The sequence below is a fragment of the Lagenorhynchus albirostris genome, chromosome 8 (assembly GCF_949774975.1).
Source record: "Lagenorhynchus albirostris chromosome 8, mLagAlb1.1, whole genome shotgun sequence".
NCBI classification, from domain to species: domain Eukaryota; kingdom Metazoa; phylum Chordata; class Mammalia; order Artiodactyla; family Delphinidae; genus Lagenorhynchus; species Lagenorhynchus albirostris.
In genome coordinates this window covers 85,740,410-85,756,014 of record NC_083102.1, presented here as the reverse complement: position 1 = coordinate 85,756,014, position 15,605 = coordinate 85,740,410, and the positions used below count along the sequence as shown (strand labels likewise).

Here is a 15,605-nt window from a genome sequence, read left to right as displayed (position 1 = left end):
GAAATTTTGTTCCTTTGTGCTTTCTTTTTAAACTAGTCAATACAGTCTATTCTAATTCTGTGGTATATTCTTTTCATCATCTCTATGGCTGGCAAATATTCATTCCCTGAGGATGGAATGGGTTTTGAGGAAAGTCAGAGATTCATTTTAGCTCTCTGTAGACCTAAGTTTGGTGAGTAAGGTAGGAAAACAAGCCAACTGAGAGTGATTTTTTAAAAAACTAACATTGACTATATGGATGCTTAAGTATATTATAATATTGATTATTATAATATACAATTATAATATTTATAGAAACAATATAATATTATTGGAATAAATTAATAGCCTTTAAAGTATTTTAGGTCAACACTCTCTTGGATATCTAAATTCTGATACTTTTGGTTATCAAGAAATATATATAACCTTTTAATAAAAATTTTCAAACCTATACAAAAGTAAAGGAAATCATATAATGAACCCCCAAGTACCCATAACATAGCTTCAGCAATCATCAATTTATGGTCAATCTAGATTCATCCCCCACTCATTTCCCACACCACCAAACTCCTGATTATTGTGAAGCAAATCCCTAATATCAAAGTATTTTTGTTCATAAATATTTCAGTATGTATCTCTAAAAGACAAAAACTCCCTTAAAATGTAACCATGATGCCATTATCACATTCCCTCAGCTAACAAAAATTCCTTAATGTCATTAGCTATCCAGTCAGTTCATACTTCCCTAATTGTCCTATATAATTGTTTAAATTACTGTGCAGTTATGAAACAACTTGATACATAGTTATGTTCAATTGATTTATTTTGTTTTCAGTTTTCAGCAACTGATTTTAAATTTAATTTTCTAATTAAGGTACTATACTGTTCTAAGTCATATCTACAAAATGAAGTATATTCAAAGAATTATTACTTCTATCCCTAGCCCCTTCCCCATTTCCTCCTCCTTCTTATAGTATAATTCTATTTTAAAGTTTATCCTTCCTTTATATTTATATAAGGTAAATATAGTATAGCTTGTTGAATTTAGGAAGGTTTGTGCTTTTGTTATAATGGTTATCTTTATATAATATCATTTCTCATTTTTTATAATTATTTTTGACTACTGTCTTTTGGTTTCACATTACAAGTGACTTCAAGTTAGCTAATATTATTTCTTCACCCTACCCTTCCTCACAACATCAGTTTGACACAGTGTCTGTCCTTCTACAAATATTACCCACTCCTATGGTCTTTTATGTCTGCCCACCTGTACTACCTTAAGTTCTCTAGATGTGTTTCACGCTGTCTCCATGCCATCAGCAAGAGACTATTCTACTCCTTTCTGAGTTTCTCTAATTCACTTAAAAATGAGTGACAGAATAGAACTGTGATCAAATTCCTACAAAGCCTCTCACAAGCTTTGTGACCTTATTCAAGTTTCTCAAGTATCTTCAGTTTTCTTTTACTTTTTAGATTTTGGATTGTAATATTTATTTCACAGGGTTATTGTGAGGACTAAATAACATACATAAAGCACCTAACATAGTACATAGCAATCTCTTATAAATAAATAAATATTAAGCATTACTTTCAATAAGATATAAGAGAAGAATTATTAATTTGTACTTTTTGTATATTTTCATTTGGTAACTATTTATTGAATAAATTCATTTGATGAATTATTTATTTAGTAAATATTTATTGAATGACTGCTATTTGCTAAGCACTTGTATGTGTGTTTTCTTTCACTTACTCAACAAGTATTTGTGAGTTCCACATGGGCTAGCCCTTGGACACAGAGTGATGGGAAAGGTGGACATGGTCCCTACCTTTATGGAATTTCCAGTCTTTCTTCTTATCATAAGTCATAAATTACACTCTTTTTGAATATACTATTTTTGTCCCAATAACTCCCCTCTTAGAAACCCTGGTGCTTTACTTGCCTGGAAATAATTTTCTCATTTGACTACTCAGTAATCTTTTTGATTACTGAATGTTCACTTCTTATTTGGCTCAAACCTCTACTAAAATGATAACTGCTAGGGTAATTTGTTCCGAATTTTATCTGCAACTTCCTTACAAATTATAATTTGCTTTTTCATCAAAGCTCATAAAATACAGAGCCAAAGGGGTCATTAGCTGCAAGGATGATGTTTGTAGATAAGGAAAAGCTCTTTATGTTAACTGAATGTTTCCTGTTTTTCAGCACCCCCCTCTGCCTGCCAAATTTAGCCGACTGACACATTTTTTCACATTGTCTTCACAACCGTTTTAGCTTATTTTTTGTTCCATGGTGCATAAAGTTTTACTAAAGTGAATAAAATATATTTCAATATCCAAATAATAAAATATTTCAATTTAAATATTTTTAGAGTATGTCGATTAGTCAAAAAAGTATCAGACATGTTTATTTCATCTTTTCATAAAAGTATCAGAAGCTAAAATGGAAAAATAGCAGGAAAATCTCAGAAATTTTAAAGCATTAAGTTCTAAACCTCACACAATGCAGTCACACACCCTTATGTCCATATATATATATATATATACACACACACACACACACACACACACACACACACACGTATATATATGTTTATAAAACATGACACAAAGCAGGACCCCAATGTTAAATGCCTACAAGGCCCGTAAAGGGCACGTGAATGAGTGGAACAGCCTAGGTGTCAGGGCACTGCACACACTGTGAATGGGCAGGGGGCCGACTGTGCTTCTTGTGAAAGGGGCAGCCTGTTCTATCACTTCTGAAAGCCAGTCTCTGCTCAATGCCAGCTGATTATTACAATGTTAGAATATGAATCCGGTGTCATCAAATCTAATAATTCTTCAAGAAAAGCTGAAAATTCAGTTTTTTATGGCAAAATCTACAAATTTTTAAATGTTACCAGCTAATTTTTCTAACTTTAAAAATTGTGCATACTAAAAACATCTGCAGATTTATACTTTTGACTGCTAGTTTGCAAAGTTTGGACTGAAATACACTGCTGTGACATGGATTAAGGGCTATCTTACATATTTTAAGAGACATAGGTAGTATCTTACCTTCTCTTCCTGATAAAGAAATATGTAGAAATAATTACTGATCCTTATATTGTTACAAGCTATCAAGAATAACTGGAAAGGTGGCACTTCCACGAAATGAGGCTATTCCTGTTTGCCAGAAAGCACATTAAAATATTTTGTAATCGTTGACTTAGTGAACTAGAAACAGCTGTGTTTGGTGAAATGTTTGTTAGAATCTATTTTTTTAACTTTTTTTTCATTTCTTTTTATTTTACTTTGCTTAGGTATCAAAGTTGGTATCAACTGAAAGAAGTTAAAATTATACTTGGTTGTATTATATGGTTTTTCTCTCCTTTTCCCAAAACTAAAACAAGATAAAAAACTCTCCAAACATCATAAACACCAGATTACTTGGAAAACTGTGTTAGTTTCTGAATATTCCACCCTATTCTGAGGAAATTCCAAGATAATTTGTTATATAATTAATTGCCTTGGGTAGTTGCTATCCATCTGTTACCATTCAATTACAGTTTTTAAAGAAATTTATAAGGTGACTAATTGGTTTCTATTAGAACATAAACCAAAAGATTCTGAGGATCTAACTTTGGGTTTAAGCGTAACATATCATAAGACCCATTTAGTTATAAAAACTCTATTATCTTGCCCTTTAAAGAGTTTTTTTTAGGATTCAAATATTCAGGTGTTGGAATTTATGCTTTATTGACGGATTTGAACATCTCTGATACCTAAATTTGACCTACCAATCTACTGAAGTCATTAATACAGAGTAACTATGGGCTGAGCTATGCATCCTTGGAGGTAGAGCACATTGAGTTGAGGACTTTCCCTGGATAACAAGCGTCAGGAGAAAATGTTTGACAGTTTTTCTATTCAAAGGCTCTTAATATTCCATTCCAACCTGTATGGGGAGTGTGTGTTCCACATAAAATCAACCAATCCATAAATCTTCCACAATCAATACCAAGTTTATATCCTGTTATCTTTTATACGCACACACGCGCACACACACACACGCGCGCGCACACACACACACCCCCTTCAAGCTGTTGGTGTTCCTTCTAGACTGACTTTTTTAGAGTCTTTCAGTGACATCATTGATCCTTTTGGCCCAATTCACATGTGTACGTGGAGAGAGAAAGCCATACATTGAGATATCCTTCTGTGATATGCCCAACCTTTCATGCCACACCCCCAGTCTGCTAGATACTGATGGATTCTTGAGACATGTGTCAGCACCTGCTGTTTGCCATGTACTATGCTAGGTTCTTGAGACACCAGAATGATTCTTGTCTTCAGAGAGCTTCTCATCTGGTGAACAGATATGTGAGCATGATTTCAGCTTAACGAGATAAGCACTCTAATTGAGGAATGTGTGAGATATAGTGACCTCATTCATTAAATATTTCTGAGCATCTTAGTGTCAAGCAGTTTTCTAGGTACTCAGGCTATTTCAAGTAAATACAAGAGTCAAAGATACTCTGCCTTATCTGAAACATTTGTAGAACACGTAGGAAAGCTTATACCAGGTTTTAAGGATTGACCTCTGTTTTCATGGTTCATAATTTTACTGAACAAAACTGAATGGCTTCTGCACACTAGAAATAAACAATCCAAAAAAGAAATCGCAAAAACAATTCCACTTACAATAGAATCAAAACGAATAAAATACTTCAGAATAAACTGAACAAAAATTAAATGACTTGTCCAAATATGCTGCCAGGATGAAAAGCCCCCGTACCGGGGGATCAGCAAGAGTTGAACTCAAACATCCTCATATTCTGCTCCCAAGTTTCCATTTTATGGTATCAGTGGGGAAGTGCAAGCTGCAACTTTCGGTTTTCGTTCTTTTTCAAAGAACAGTTCTTCGATTAGCAGTGAAAAGCTTCACTGTGCATCACAATCTGCCTGCTAGAAGGGGGAGTGGAGGGTGGCACTGCCGTGGCACACACTGCGGGCACCCGGGCTTCCCAGATGCCTCTATGGTAAATGATCTGTTATTTATGAATACTGGGAAGAGCACTGTGGGCAAAAGCATCTTCAAAACAGGAATGTGGGCACCAGAGGTCCCAAGTTTCTTTGTTGTGGGAAGTGGCGATATCCTTTATCTGTAACCTCATAGCCCAGAGCTGGGGGCTGACAGCTGACAGCCAGCTGCGAGGGGCGGTGCTCTCAGCACAGAGAGGAGCCTGAAAGGTGGGTGCAGCAGCAGAGAGAGCACCCTGGCCCACGGACCCTGCCCGCTGCGCTCTGGGCTCACCAAGCTTACAGTGACAGCTTCTTAAGACAGGGGCAGGGCAGGGGCTGTGGCCTGTGATCTGCATAGTGAGATGAACAGTAGACCATCTTTATACATTTGTGACACTTGTGTGAGAGATGCTCTGTTCTCCAATGTCCCGGCTCCCTTTTGGATCTCTCCCTGCCTAAGCCCACTCAAGGTCTGTAGAAGTGCCCTAGAGGTGGGAACGCTGCATGTGAAGGACTGAAAGCTGATTGGTCAGAGTCAGCAGGCAACACAGTTCCTTCTGGGGCCCACGCCCCTCCTGCCCGCACCCCTACTCTCCTGGTTCCTGTTTTTGTGACTTCAGTCATTCGTGGTTTTAGCCTGGCTCTGTTTCCTGCCCCCACTATGTTCTGGCCCTCGTGTAAATGCCCCTCAGGACTCTGGCCCCGTTAGCTTCTGTACTCTTACCTATCAGCTCACCCTTTGAAGTTCAGAAAGAGGCCTCTGGGTTTTAATCTGGCTCATCTCCCACCTCCTGGGCTCACAGCCACTCCAACCTGCCAGTCATCTTTTCCCAGATCTTTGGAAGTAGGGGGAAATCATTTAAACAAAGGATAAATGATCGTTAAAATTCCAAGCAATCGTCGTTTCACTGGGACAAATGTGAGTGTTTTAAAGGAATGCCACTCATTAGCATGTGTGTGCTCAGGCATGCTATTTATTTGGCTGTACATGTTATCTTAAAATTATTGTCACTTAATTTTGAAGTCCTACATAGAGTTAAGCCACCTGCATTATTCACCCACCATGTCCACTGCATTTGCGACCTTAACTCTGGGAGGTCCTGTTTGCCCCTCGCATTCCTGTGGTCGGCCACCAAAGGAGGAACAAGACAGCTGTGGGAAACCATCCCAGATCTCCCTGTGAGCCTTGCCAGCCACACAGAAGAGAGAAGGGGAGCTGTGGGGTGAGGCAGTCAGTTTTGTCTGGCACATTCTCTGCTCTTTCAAGTCCTGTGTTCAGGCCAGGTTACCTTGCTCTTTTCCTCCTTTTACACCTGCCTTCTCTGACGGGTCAGTTGGAATGGAGGTGAGTGAATGAACAAGAGTACTTCCAGCTACATTACTGGTTTTAAGATAAGCTTAAGTCAACACAGTTTAAGGAACACTGCCAAGTACTTATAAGATACCAAGCTACGGGCTGGGACTCTGAGATGAATACAGTAGGATTCCTATCACCAAGGACTACACAGCCCAATGGAGGAGACATATTAGTGTAATATGATAATAGAGGTAATAGTGTACAATGTGTACAGTAACAGGTGCATCTAAATATACAGAAGCAATAGAGAGAAAGAATTAATGCTGCCTGGAGATGTCAGGCAGCCACAGATGCTGACCACTGAGATGTTTTAAGGAAGAATAAGAATTCTCCAAGTGGACAGGAGAGAGAAATTGAAGCTAGGGCAATATACTGTGCAAAGACGTGGTATGGAACTGTGTTAGTTTTCTATTGCTCTCATAGCAAATTACCGCAAACTTGGTGGCTTAAACACAAATTTATTATATTATAATTCTGTAGGTGAGACATCCAATATGAGTCTCAGTGGGCTAAAATCAAGGTGTTGACAGGACTGCATTCTTTTCTGGGGGTTTAGAGGAGCATCTGGTTCTTTTCCTGTTCCAGCTTCTAGAGGCTGCCCTTATTTCTTGTCTTGAGATCCCCTTCCTCTGGCAGGTCAAGTCCTTCTCACACTTCCAATCTTTCCTTCTTCTTCCATTTCATACCTCTGACTCAGCTAAGAAAGATTCTCTGCTTTAAAGGACTCACGTGATTAGACTGCACCCAGCCAGATAGTCCACCATAATCTCATCTTAAAGTCCATATCTGCAAAGTCCCTTTTGCCATATAAAGTAACAAGTCTACACACGATAGGGATTAGACATGTGGACATCTAGGGATGGGGGAATCATTCTGCCCACCACAGCACGTGGCCTAGAACTGAAATGGTCACAATAGGTTTAGAAAGAGAGGAGACAGGTTTGGAGAGGGTGGCAACTGCCAGATCATGAAGGCCCTGGTAAGCCATGTAAAGGGACCAAGACTTAATCCTGAAGGTGACAGGATCCTCTGAAGGGTTTTAAGCAAGGCGAAAATTGTGTTTTAGATAAAGCACTCTGCTGGCAGCGTGAAGGACAGATTCAAGGGGACACAACTTGAAGTAAGGAAAGTGCTTCGTTATCTCCTGCCACCTTCTCAATAAGAAGTGATGAAGACTTGTGTATAGCACTATATAGATTCTGTTTATTCTAAGAAACTCTGATAATATCTAGTTCAACAGAATCTATGGATGAAATGCCCCATAATATCAAAGTTCTCTCCAAAAAAATGGTCACAATACACGAACATTGATATTGTATCATTTATGTAAACCATTTCATGTGTTCCAGGTGTTAGATGAAGATGTTTATTGTTCTCTAACCCTAATTCCCACAGTCTTGAATGGCCCTTGTCCAACTAAAGTCCTAGCTTGTCCAATAACAGTAGCCTGCAGGCCCCTCTGTTCAGGAGTCATCAGCATGCAGGTAGGTTCAGACTGTGAGTAGGAGGTAGTGCAGATGAGGGACAGCGAATAATTTTAAAAAAGAAAAAAGGTAATGACAAAATCATGGGCAACACCAACTTTTAAAGGAGGACCAGAGAAGAAAACAGAAGAGTAAGGAGAGAACCCTGAGACCCTATGCCACAGGAACCAGAGGAGGAGAGAGTTCAAGGAACAATGAACTGTAATGTCAATAGTAATAAATGTCATAAAATTATCAAGTATGATAAGGACAGAGAAATGTTTGAATTTAATAATTAAGAGGTCACTGGGGCTCCACTTCTAATCAAGATGGAATAACATAAACTAGATTTACTCTCCTACCTGAAACAACTAAAAAATGGACCAAATCAGGTGAAACAATGGTTTTCAGACTTTGGACAACAGCACAGGACAGTGATCCCTAGGAATAGGCAAATAAAAGAATTGAGAACTACAACTGCCCCGTTTTACTACTTGGAGAGTGTTTCCAAATGATAGCATAGGGAGGGGATTCCACACAGAGCCAGGTGGTCTTGCTGATTTGAGGAGACAGAGTTTAGGGTTCAGGGAGGTCAAGTTGACTAAAATATACAGGTGAGGCAATGGAAGAGTTTCAAAGAGAGAGAGAGAGAGAGAGAGCTCCAAAAATCTGCCGAGGGAAACTGATCAGTGCATGCGTGTGAGGACACCACTGAGGCTGGGAAAGAACTCCCAGAGAGGAGGGAATGGAACAATACTTGGAGTTCATGCAGAGCCAAGAAGAGTTCATGTTAGGAGGTTTAAAAGGCCTGTTGACACAGTAGAAGGGCACTGACTCAGTAGTGGGACCAAATTAGCCCAGAAAAAGGATTATCCTGGACTTCCTTAACAAAGTTTAAAAGCAAGGCTTGAAAGGATCAAACCGTTTCCAAGAAACTTAACTGTGACTCACAAAGCCCCCAAGTATTTAAAGGAATACTCCTCCCCCAAAAAGAAAGAAAAATCCATTTCACAATAGTGTAAAACTCACAGTGTCTGGCATCCAATCAAAAATTAGTAGGCGGGCTTCCCTGGTGGCCCAGTGGTTGAGAGTCTGCCTGCCAATGCAGGGGACACGGGTTCGTGTCCCGGTCCGGGAAGATCCCACATGCCGCGGAGCGGCTGGGTCCGTGAGCCGTGGCCGCTGGGCCTGCACGTCCGGAGCCTGTGCTCCGCAATGGGAGAGGCCACAACAGTGAGAGGCCCATGTACCGCCAAAAAAAAAAAAAATTAATAGGCATGCAACGAAGCAGGAAAATCTGACCTATAATGAGAAGAATCAATCAATGGAGTAGACACAAAAATAGAACTAGTAGACAAGGACATTAGAACAGCTATTATATATATTTTGAATGTAGGGGGAAAGGTAGAGGAAAACATGCGCATAATGAGAGAAGTGGAAGTTATAAAAAGACCCAAATCAAACTTCTAAAGATGAATAATACAACATTTGAGATGAAAAGTTCACCACATGAGATTACGAGCAGATTAGACACTAAAGATAAAGAGATTAGTGAGCTTTAAGATATAGCAAGAGAAACTATCCAAAATGAAACAAAGAAAAAAGACTGGAAGATAAAAATGAACAGAACATCAGTGATCTGTGGACATCAAGTGGCCAAACCAAATGATTAATTAGAGTCACAGAAGAAGTAGACAAGGGGACGGAAAAAAATGTTTGAAGAAATAACACTTGAAATTTTTCCAAATTTGAGGAAAACTATAAACCCACAGATTGAAAACTTTGAACAAATCTCAAGCCAAAGAAAACCACACCAGGACATATCCTAAACAAATTATTGAAAAACAGTGATCATGAGAAAAATATCAAAATCAGCCAGAGAAATGAGGACGCCATTTGTCCGTTTACCAGTCTGGTGATGGAGCGGGAGCCTGGTCACTATGGATTGGTGAGTGACTGGAAGGTAAGGGAGTGGAGATAAAGGGCAGAGACAACTCTTTTGAGAAAAACTGAAACGAAAGAGAAGGAGAGAAAGAAAGGGGTAATTACATGGGAGCATAGCATCCAAGGGGTGTTTGGTTTTGTTTGTTTGTTTTTAATGAGATAGACTTGAGTAAATTTACAGGTTGAGGATAATGCTAATGATAATAATAATAACTAACATTGATTAAGCCCTTATTTGTGTACTAGATACTATACTCAATACCTTACATATATTGATTCATTTGGTCTTCACTAGAGTCTTATGTAATGGGGGCTATTTTTGTCTCTCTTTTATAACTGAAGAAACCTGAGGTACAGATTGATTAAATATTACTCCTAATTACAGAGTTAAAAAGTAGCAGAGCTGGAATTCAAACCAAAGTCCACGTGTAATGTACTTGACTTCTATGTGTTGAGCCAGCAAAGTAGGACAAGTAGAGGTTATAAAGGAGAGAAGGTATAACTGATGCCTGGGAAGAAGTAGGAGAGTATATGTTTGAGAGCCCAGGTGGATGGGTTGGACTTGACAGGAGGAAAGGAAGATTTCATTTTTGAGATTTGGGGAAAGAAGTTAAGAGTGGGTGTAGGTGTAAGATAAATGGATTTGTTGATGAGTTTAGGTGGCCTGATTTTGTTTGGTAAATGAGTTAGGTGTACAGAAAAGCTAAAACTTGATATAACGACTAAGGGGAAAAGTCAAACAAAAAGAGTGATGAATCATTGTTGAGAGTTCAATTGCGTTTGAGCGACGTCAAATGGCTATGCTGTTTATTTCTAGCAGTGAAAGGGAGAGGATGAGAGGGAGATAAGGATGGTAAGGATTTGTCTACCTCCCACAGCACGGCAGCTATTTCTCAGGATGAGACCACCAGTAGGTAATGTCAAAGAGGCAACAGGAATAGAGTAGGTTAATAACGATGGCCACCTCGGTTGCCCTGCAAACACCCACACAAACACCTAATTGTTTCCTCATGCTGACCCCCTTCCAGATAAGTTCACTTGGTAAAAGCTCTTACTGAGCTATTACTTTCCTTGGAATGTCCTAAAATTTCAATTTTCAAAATTTTTTCCATATTATTACATGTCATCTATGAATCATGAACTCTTGTTAAACTTTGAGCTCTAGAGTAAATGTTTCCTTCCATTCTCAATTACGAACAAGGCAATTCAGTAATACAAGTACCTATTGTGAAATCATATTTATGAACTTATGACATTATATCTAACCTTTTGTTGTCTATACTCTTTGACAACTTAAGCTCGGGCTTTATGCTCTATTTCTTAGATTCTGCATTTATAAAACGTGACAAACTTGGTTTCTGTACCGGTTGTATCATGCAGTGTGAAAATGCAACTATCTTTTCCACGTTTATGTTTATGAGCAAAGCATTTCATCTACTAGAATTGAATCTTTTTCTTTTTAAGAGATTTGTTTTTAGTAGAGTAGACCAAATAGAGATAGGTTATCAGTCCTCTTTCCGAACATCTATGACTTCACCTTTTCCAAGTTATGTAAAAACTACAAAGGCATATCAGATGTTTTGCCCTGTCAGCTTTCTTCCAGATTCTGGGGTACCAAAGGCAATCTGGCTGGTGGAGTGATGGAAATAGCAAATAGGAAAGGAAATCTCTCCACCTTCCTGCTTTTTCTGTGGTCATAGAACCTGCCAACAGGCATCCTTGACCCACCTGCCATCAAGCTTGGAACTACTGCTGTTTCAGATGAGACTCAAGTTAGGGAAAATACAGCTGAGTTTTCAAAAAGTCTGAGCTAGAATTTGGCTGTATCTGCCACTAGGATCTGATCACAGCACTCTGCAGTTTGAAATTCTGCTCTGAATTCCTATTGCTTACAGGAAGAGTTTTCAAGCATATTTTAACAGCCTTGTATTATTAAAAGTACTATGTATACATTGGAGAAAATTAGGAAATACAGATAAGCAAAAATAAAAATATAAAAACCATACATTCTTACTACCCAAAGGACATCATTTTAAAACTCTTAGTTCTTATCCGAGATCAGTACTTTATTGATAGTCTCTATTTGATGAATTGTCATCATAATCACTTCTAATTCTTTAAATGTGGTTTCCTTTCATTCTTTCAACATATTTATAATAGCTGCTTTGGAGTCTTTGTTAAGTCCAACGTCTACACACCCAAAGCAGTTTCCAATCTTTTTTCCTTGCACGTCTCATGACTTTTTGTTGAAAATTGGACATTTTGGATAACGCTGGAGCAACTTCGGATTCTGATCCTCCCCAGGCTTCTTCCTGTTGCTGTTTTGTCTTTGTTATTGCTGTTCAAACGTTTATTTGTTTAGTGACTTGGCTGAACTAATTCTGAAGTGTATCCTCCGTAGTGTGCAGCCTCTGCTGTCTCTGTGTAATCTTTCCTTGTTTTTATTAAGTTTGGCTTCTTGGGTGCCGTGCTCCATAGCTTGGTCAGTCATTGATTAGTCAGAGATTGTATTTAAGCCTCCCGAGCCAGTAAAGGTTTCATCCTTTTCCACTGAGTCTGTATGTGGCTTGGGGACCACTTTCAAGGTTCAGGGCGTTTACACATCTGCCCCACCTTTAGCTCAGCGACTGATAGCTTGGAAGTACCCTCTCTGGTCATGCCTGAGAGGTCACAGCCTTGAGCTTTTCCACAGCCTTCTCGACCACCAGTACTGATTGTGATATTAGCAGGGTCCTCTTTGACTGTCTCTGGCCACGATTTCTCTGTTAAACTGCTGATCTGCCTCCACCGGTATCACCAAGCTATGAGCCTCCTCTTACTGTTCATTCCTGTGATAGCTATTGTTTTTGACAATGCTCTGGGACATGAATAGTCTACACTGTTCCAAGTAAAGTGAGCATTCTCAGGCAGGACTTGATCAGCAGAAGCTGGGGTGCTAGGGGACTCTGATCTTCCTAGGTTGCCACGCCTGCCCAGAGACTCCTTGGAAAGCAGGAGCATGGGGAGTGGGGAGTGGGCACTACTGAACGGCTGCAGCCGCCCCCCGGTGAAGTTCTTTCACAAACGGAGCTGGGCAGGAGGGGAGGTGGAGTGCAGCAGTTTTCTGGGGCTGCCCCATCCGCCTGACTGCATCTTCAGGAATAGGAAGCTGGGGGCAGTGGGCTCTTCATTGGCCGCCAACCCTGCCCAGAATAGTTCTTACACAACTGGGAGCTAAGGGTGATGGATGCAGCTCATGGTGCAAATGCCACAGTCTCCCACGCTTCTTAGTGAGTTTCAGTAGCTTTTGTTAAATAAATGCCTCTCAATTTCTTGCACACCCTTAGGTCAATTTCCAGACACCGTAAATGGTTGTCTTAGATAATTCTGACCAGTTTAATCAATGTTTCTTTGAGAGAGAGGATTCATCGAGCTCTTCACACTACCATTCTGGAAGTTCCACCCCCTGGAAAGGGTCTATAATTTATAATTGTACTTATTTGCTTTAACTTACAATATAAAGAAAATAATTGCAAAATACCAAGTATACTTTTTTATGAATAATAAAACTACTGAGTGTAGTTTTAAGCATTCTGTAATTTCTTTTGTGTCTCTCTCCTTGAACTGTGGGCTACTGTAGGGAGGCCCTATGTCAATTCACTTGTTTCCATTGTGCAGGGCAGTTGGTGGAAGGTAATGGTCTCTTCAGCCTTAAAACAAAATACTATATGTGTTTCTAAACATGTGATTCCATAATTACCTTACCCAATGGCTTACCTCCAGTGGCTATCTTACTAGGCTAGTTTGTTGGCTAGTTACAAGGCTGGCTCCCATGTGGCCTTCATAGTATACACATACTCATATAAGCCCACACTCACACACACAACCTTTTCCCAGTTACTTTTCTCCTTTAAGAGTGTCCATATGCAAAGATTTTTTTTTTAACCAGTTAGACTTTAAAGGTACAGTGCCTATGTCCTACACCCTTTTTAGGAGCCAATGACAATGTTTGTGATACAAAATAAATTATGTATTGGCTCAAAAATCCAGAAAGAAAACCGCAGAACCAAAATAAATGTGTTTAATTAAATACCTATAAAATCTAACATTAGGTCAACCCACCAACAGCAACTCAACACTTAAGAAGTTACACATGGGGGGTTCCCTGGTGGCGCAGTGATTAAGAATCCGCCTGCCAATGCAGGGGACACAGGTTCGAGCCCTGGTCTGGGAAGATCCCACATGCCGTGGAACAACTAAGCATGTGCGCCACGACTACTGAGCCTGCGCTCTAGAGCCTGTGAGCCACAACTACTGAAGCCCACGCACCTAGAGCCCGTGCTCCGCAACAAGAGAAGCCACCTCAATGAGAAGCCCATGCACCACAACAAAGAGTAGCCCCCGCTCGCCACAACTAGAGAAAGCCCACGCGCAGCAATGAAGACCCAACACAGCCCAAAAAAATAACAAATTAAATTAAATTAAAAACAAGAAGTTACACATAAATTATATAGTGAGAAGTGGAACCTCCTCAAAGGTTTTAAATATCCTGTTCCCCATATTTCACTCATACATAAAAAAGAGGGTTGTGGGGACTGGAACCCAGGCCTGGCACCAGCTTGTAGGGCCCTCGTGAAAGATCCCAGATACTTTCACAAAGAGATGGTTGCACAGTGCATTTAACAATGTTTTCCTACCCTGATTCTGGTAGAGAAACCATGAAACCCCACTCTGTAGACTCAGGCACTTGCATGTTCTCGGTTCCATTCATTCATTTGCTCACTCAGCACGTATATGCCAAACACCTACACTGCGCCTGGGGTTCTACTGGCTGAGGATACAGTGAAGAACAGGGTAACCCAGGCCCTTTCCTCACCGGGCTTTATACCAGCTGAGGAATAACATTCTTTTGATCATAATAAATAAATGTACTATTATAGCCGGTAATATGTTACGTTATGAAGTACAGAGTTGGCTGGGGGGTGCGGTGTATGTGGGTATCCGTCTTAGATATAGACTTCAGAGAAGGCCTTTTTATGGACTTTTAAGCTTTTCAAGGCCATTTCATGGATATTGAAGCTGAGGTACGAAGAAAGAGTTGGAGTGAAGGAGGGTGGGAATGAGGAATGGCCAATGCAGAGGCCTGAGGAAGGAAAGGGGTTCATGCCTTTGTGGAAACAGAAGGCGGCCGGTGTAGCTGCAGCACTAGGAGCTGGAAGACGGTGCTGTGAAAAGGGGCTGATGGGAGGGAAGCAGCGTCAGACAGGACCTCAGGGGCTGTACCGAGGGTCTTGGATTCTATTCCACTTGAAAAGTTTTGAGCACCAAGCATAACAAGAGCATGTTTGATTTTTTAAAATGATCTCCACGGGAAGTAGATGGATAGGGGCCCTGAGTGGAAACAGAGATGGGGAGGGGGCAGTTGGAGTTTCGCTGTAGTCCGGCTGAGAGCTGGTGTGACCGAGACTGGCAGGATAGGGAAGGGAGAGGAAAGTGGATGGACTCAAGAAATATTCTGAGCTAAGAACAACAGGGCATTGAGAAACCCAAATCTTATCTTTAGTTCTATTTTTTGTTGCCATGTCACCAGCAGTCCAGTTAAGTCCAACCTAATGCAAATGCTCATTGCATTATGGTAACACTAGTGTTTGATGTTGTGTTATGATGTCTGTTAGCTACTTATCACCTAACTCAGAGAGTAAATCAAAAGTTCTTTTGCCAGAAATGAAAAAGGAATAAATACAATCACTTTGTGTACCAGATAAATTTTCATGTTTCTTTGACAGCAGAGGCAGAGGCATCGTGGTACAGAGGAATGATCATGGATTTTTGGAGCTGGACCACTTGGGTTTAAATCCTGACTCTGCCTTTAACTAGCT

General features: G+C 40.1%; 2 protein-coding genes across 9 annotated transcripts in view; one reads left to right on the top strand and one right to left on the bottom strand.

The window, feature by feature from the left end:
• The window catches only part of GSAP (gamma-secretase activating protein), a 234,015-nt gene that overhangs the window by 75,324 nt on the left and 143,086 nt on the right, over window positions 1–15,605 (bottom strand). The window contains exon 35 of one of the 8 annotated variants that reach the window (XR_009542037.1): window positions 9,716–9,812. The exons of the other annotated variants lie outside the window; for them this stretch is intronic. The gene's annotated coding sequence lies outside the window, so the exon portion shown is untranslated. Of the gene's footprint in view, window positions 1–9,715; window positions 9,813–15,605 lie in introns of those variants that run through there. 8 annotated transcript variants of the gene reach the window in all.
• CCDC146 (coiled-coil domain containing 146) overlaps window positions 1–15,605 on the top strand; it is a 107,723-nt gene that overhangs the window by 42,798 nt on the left and 49,320 nt on the right. The gene's annotated exons all lie outside the window — the stretch shown is intronic.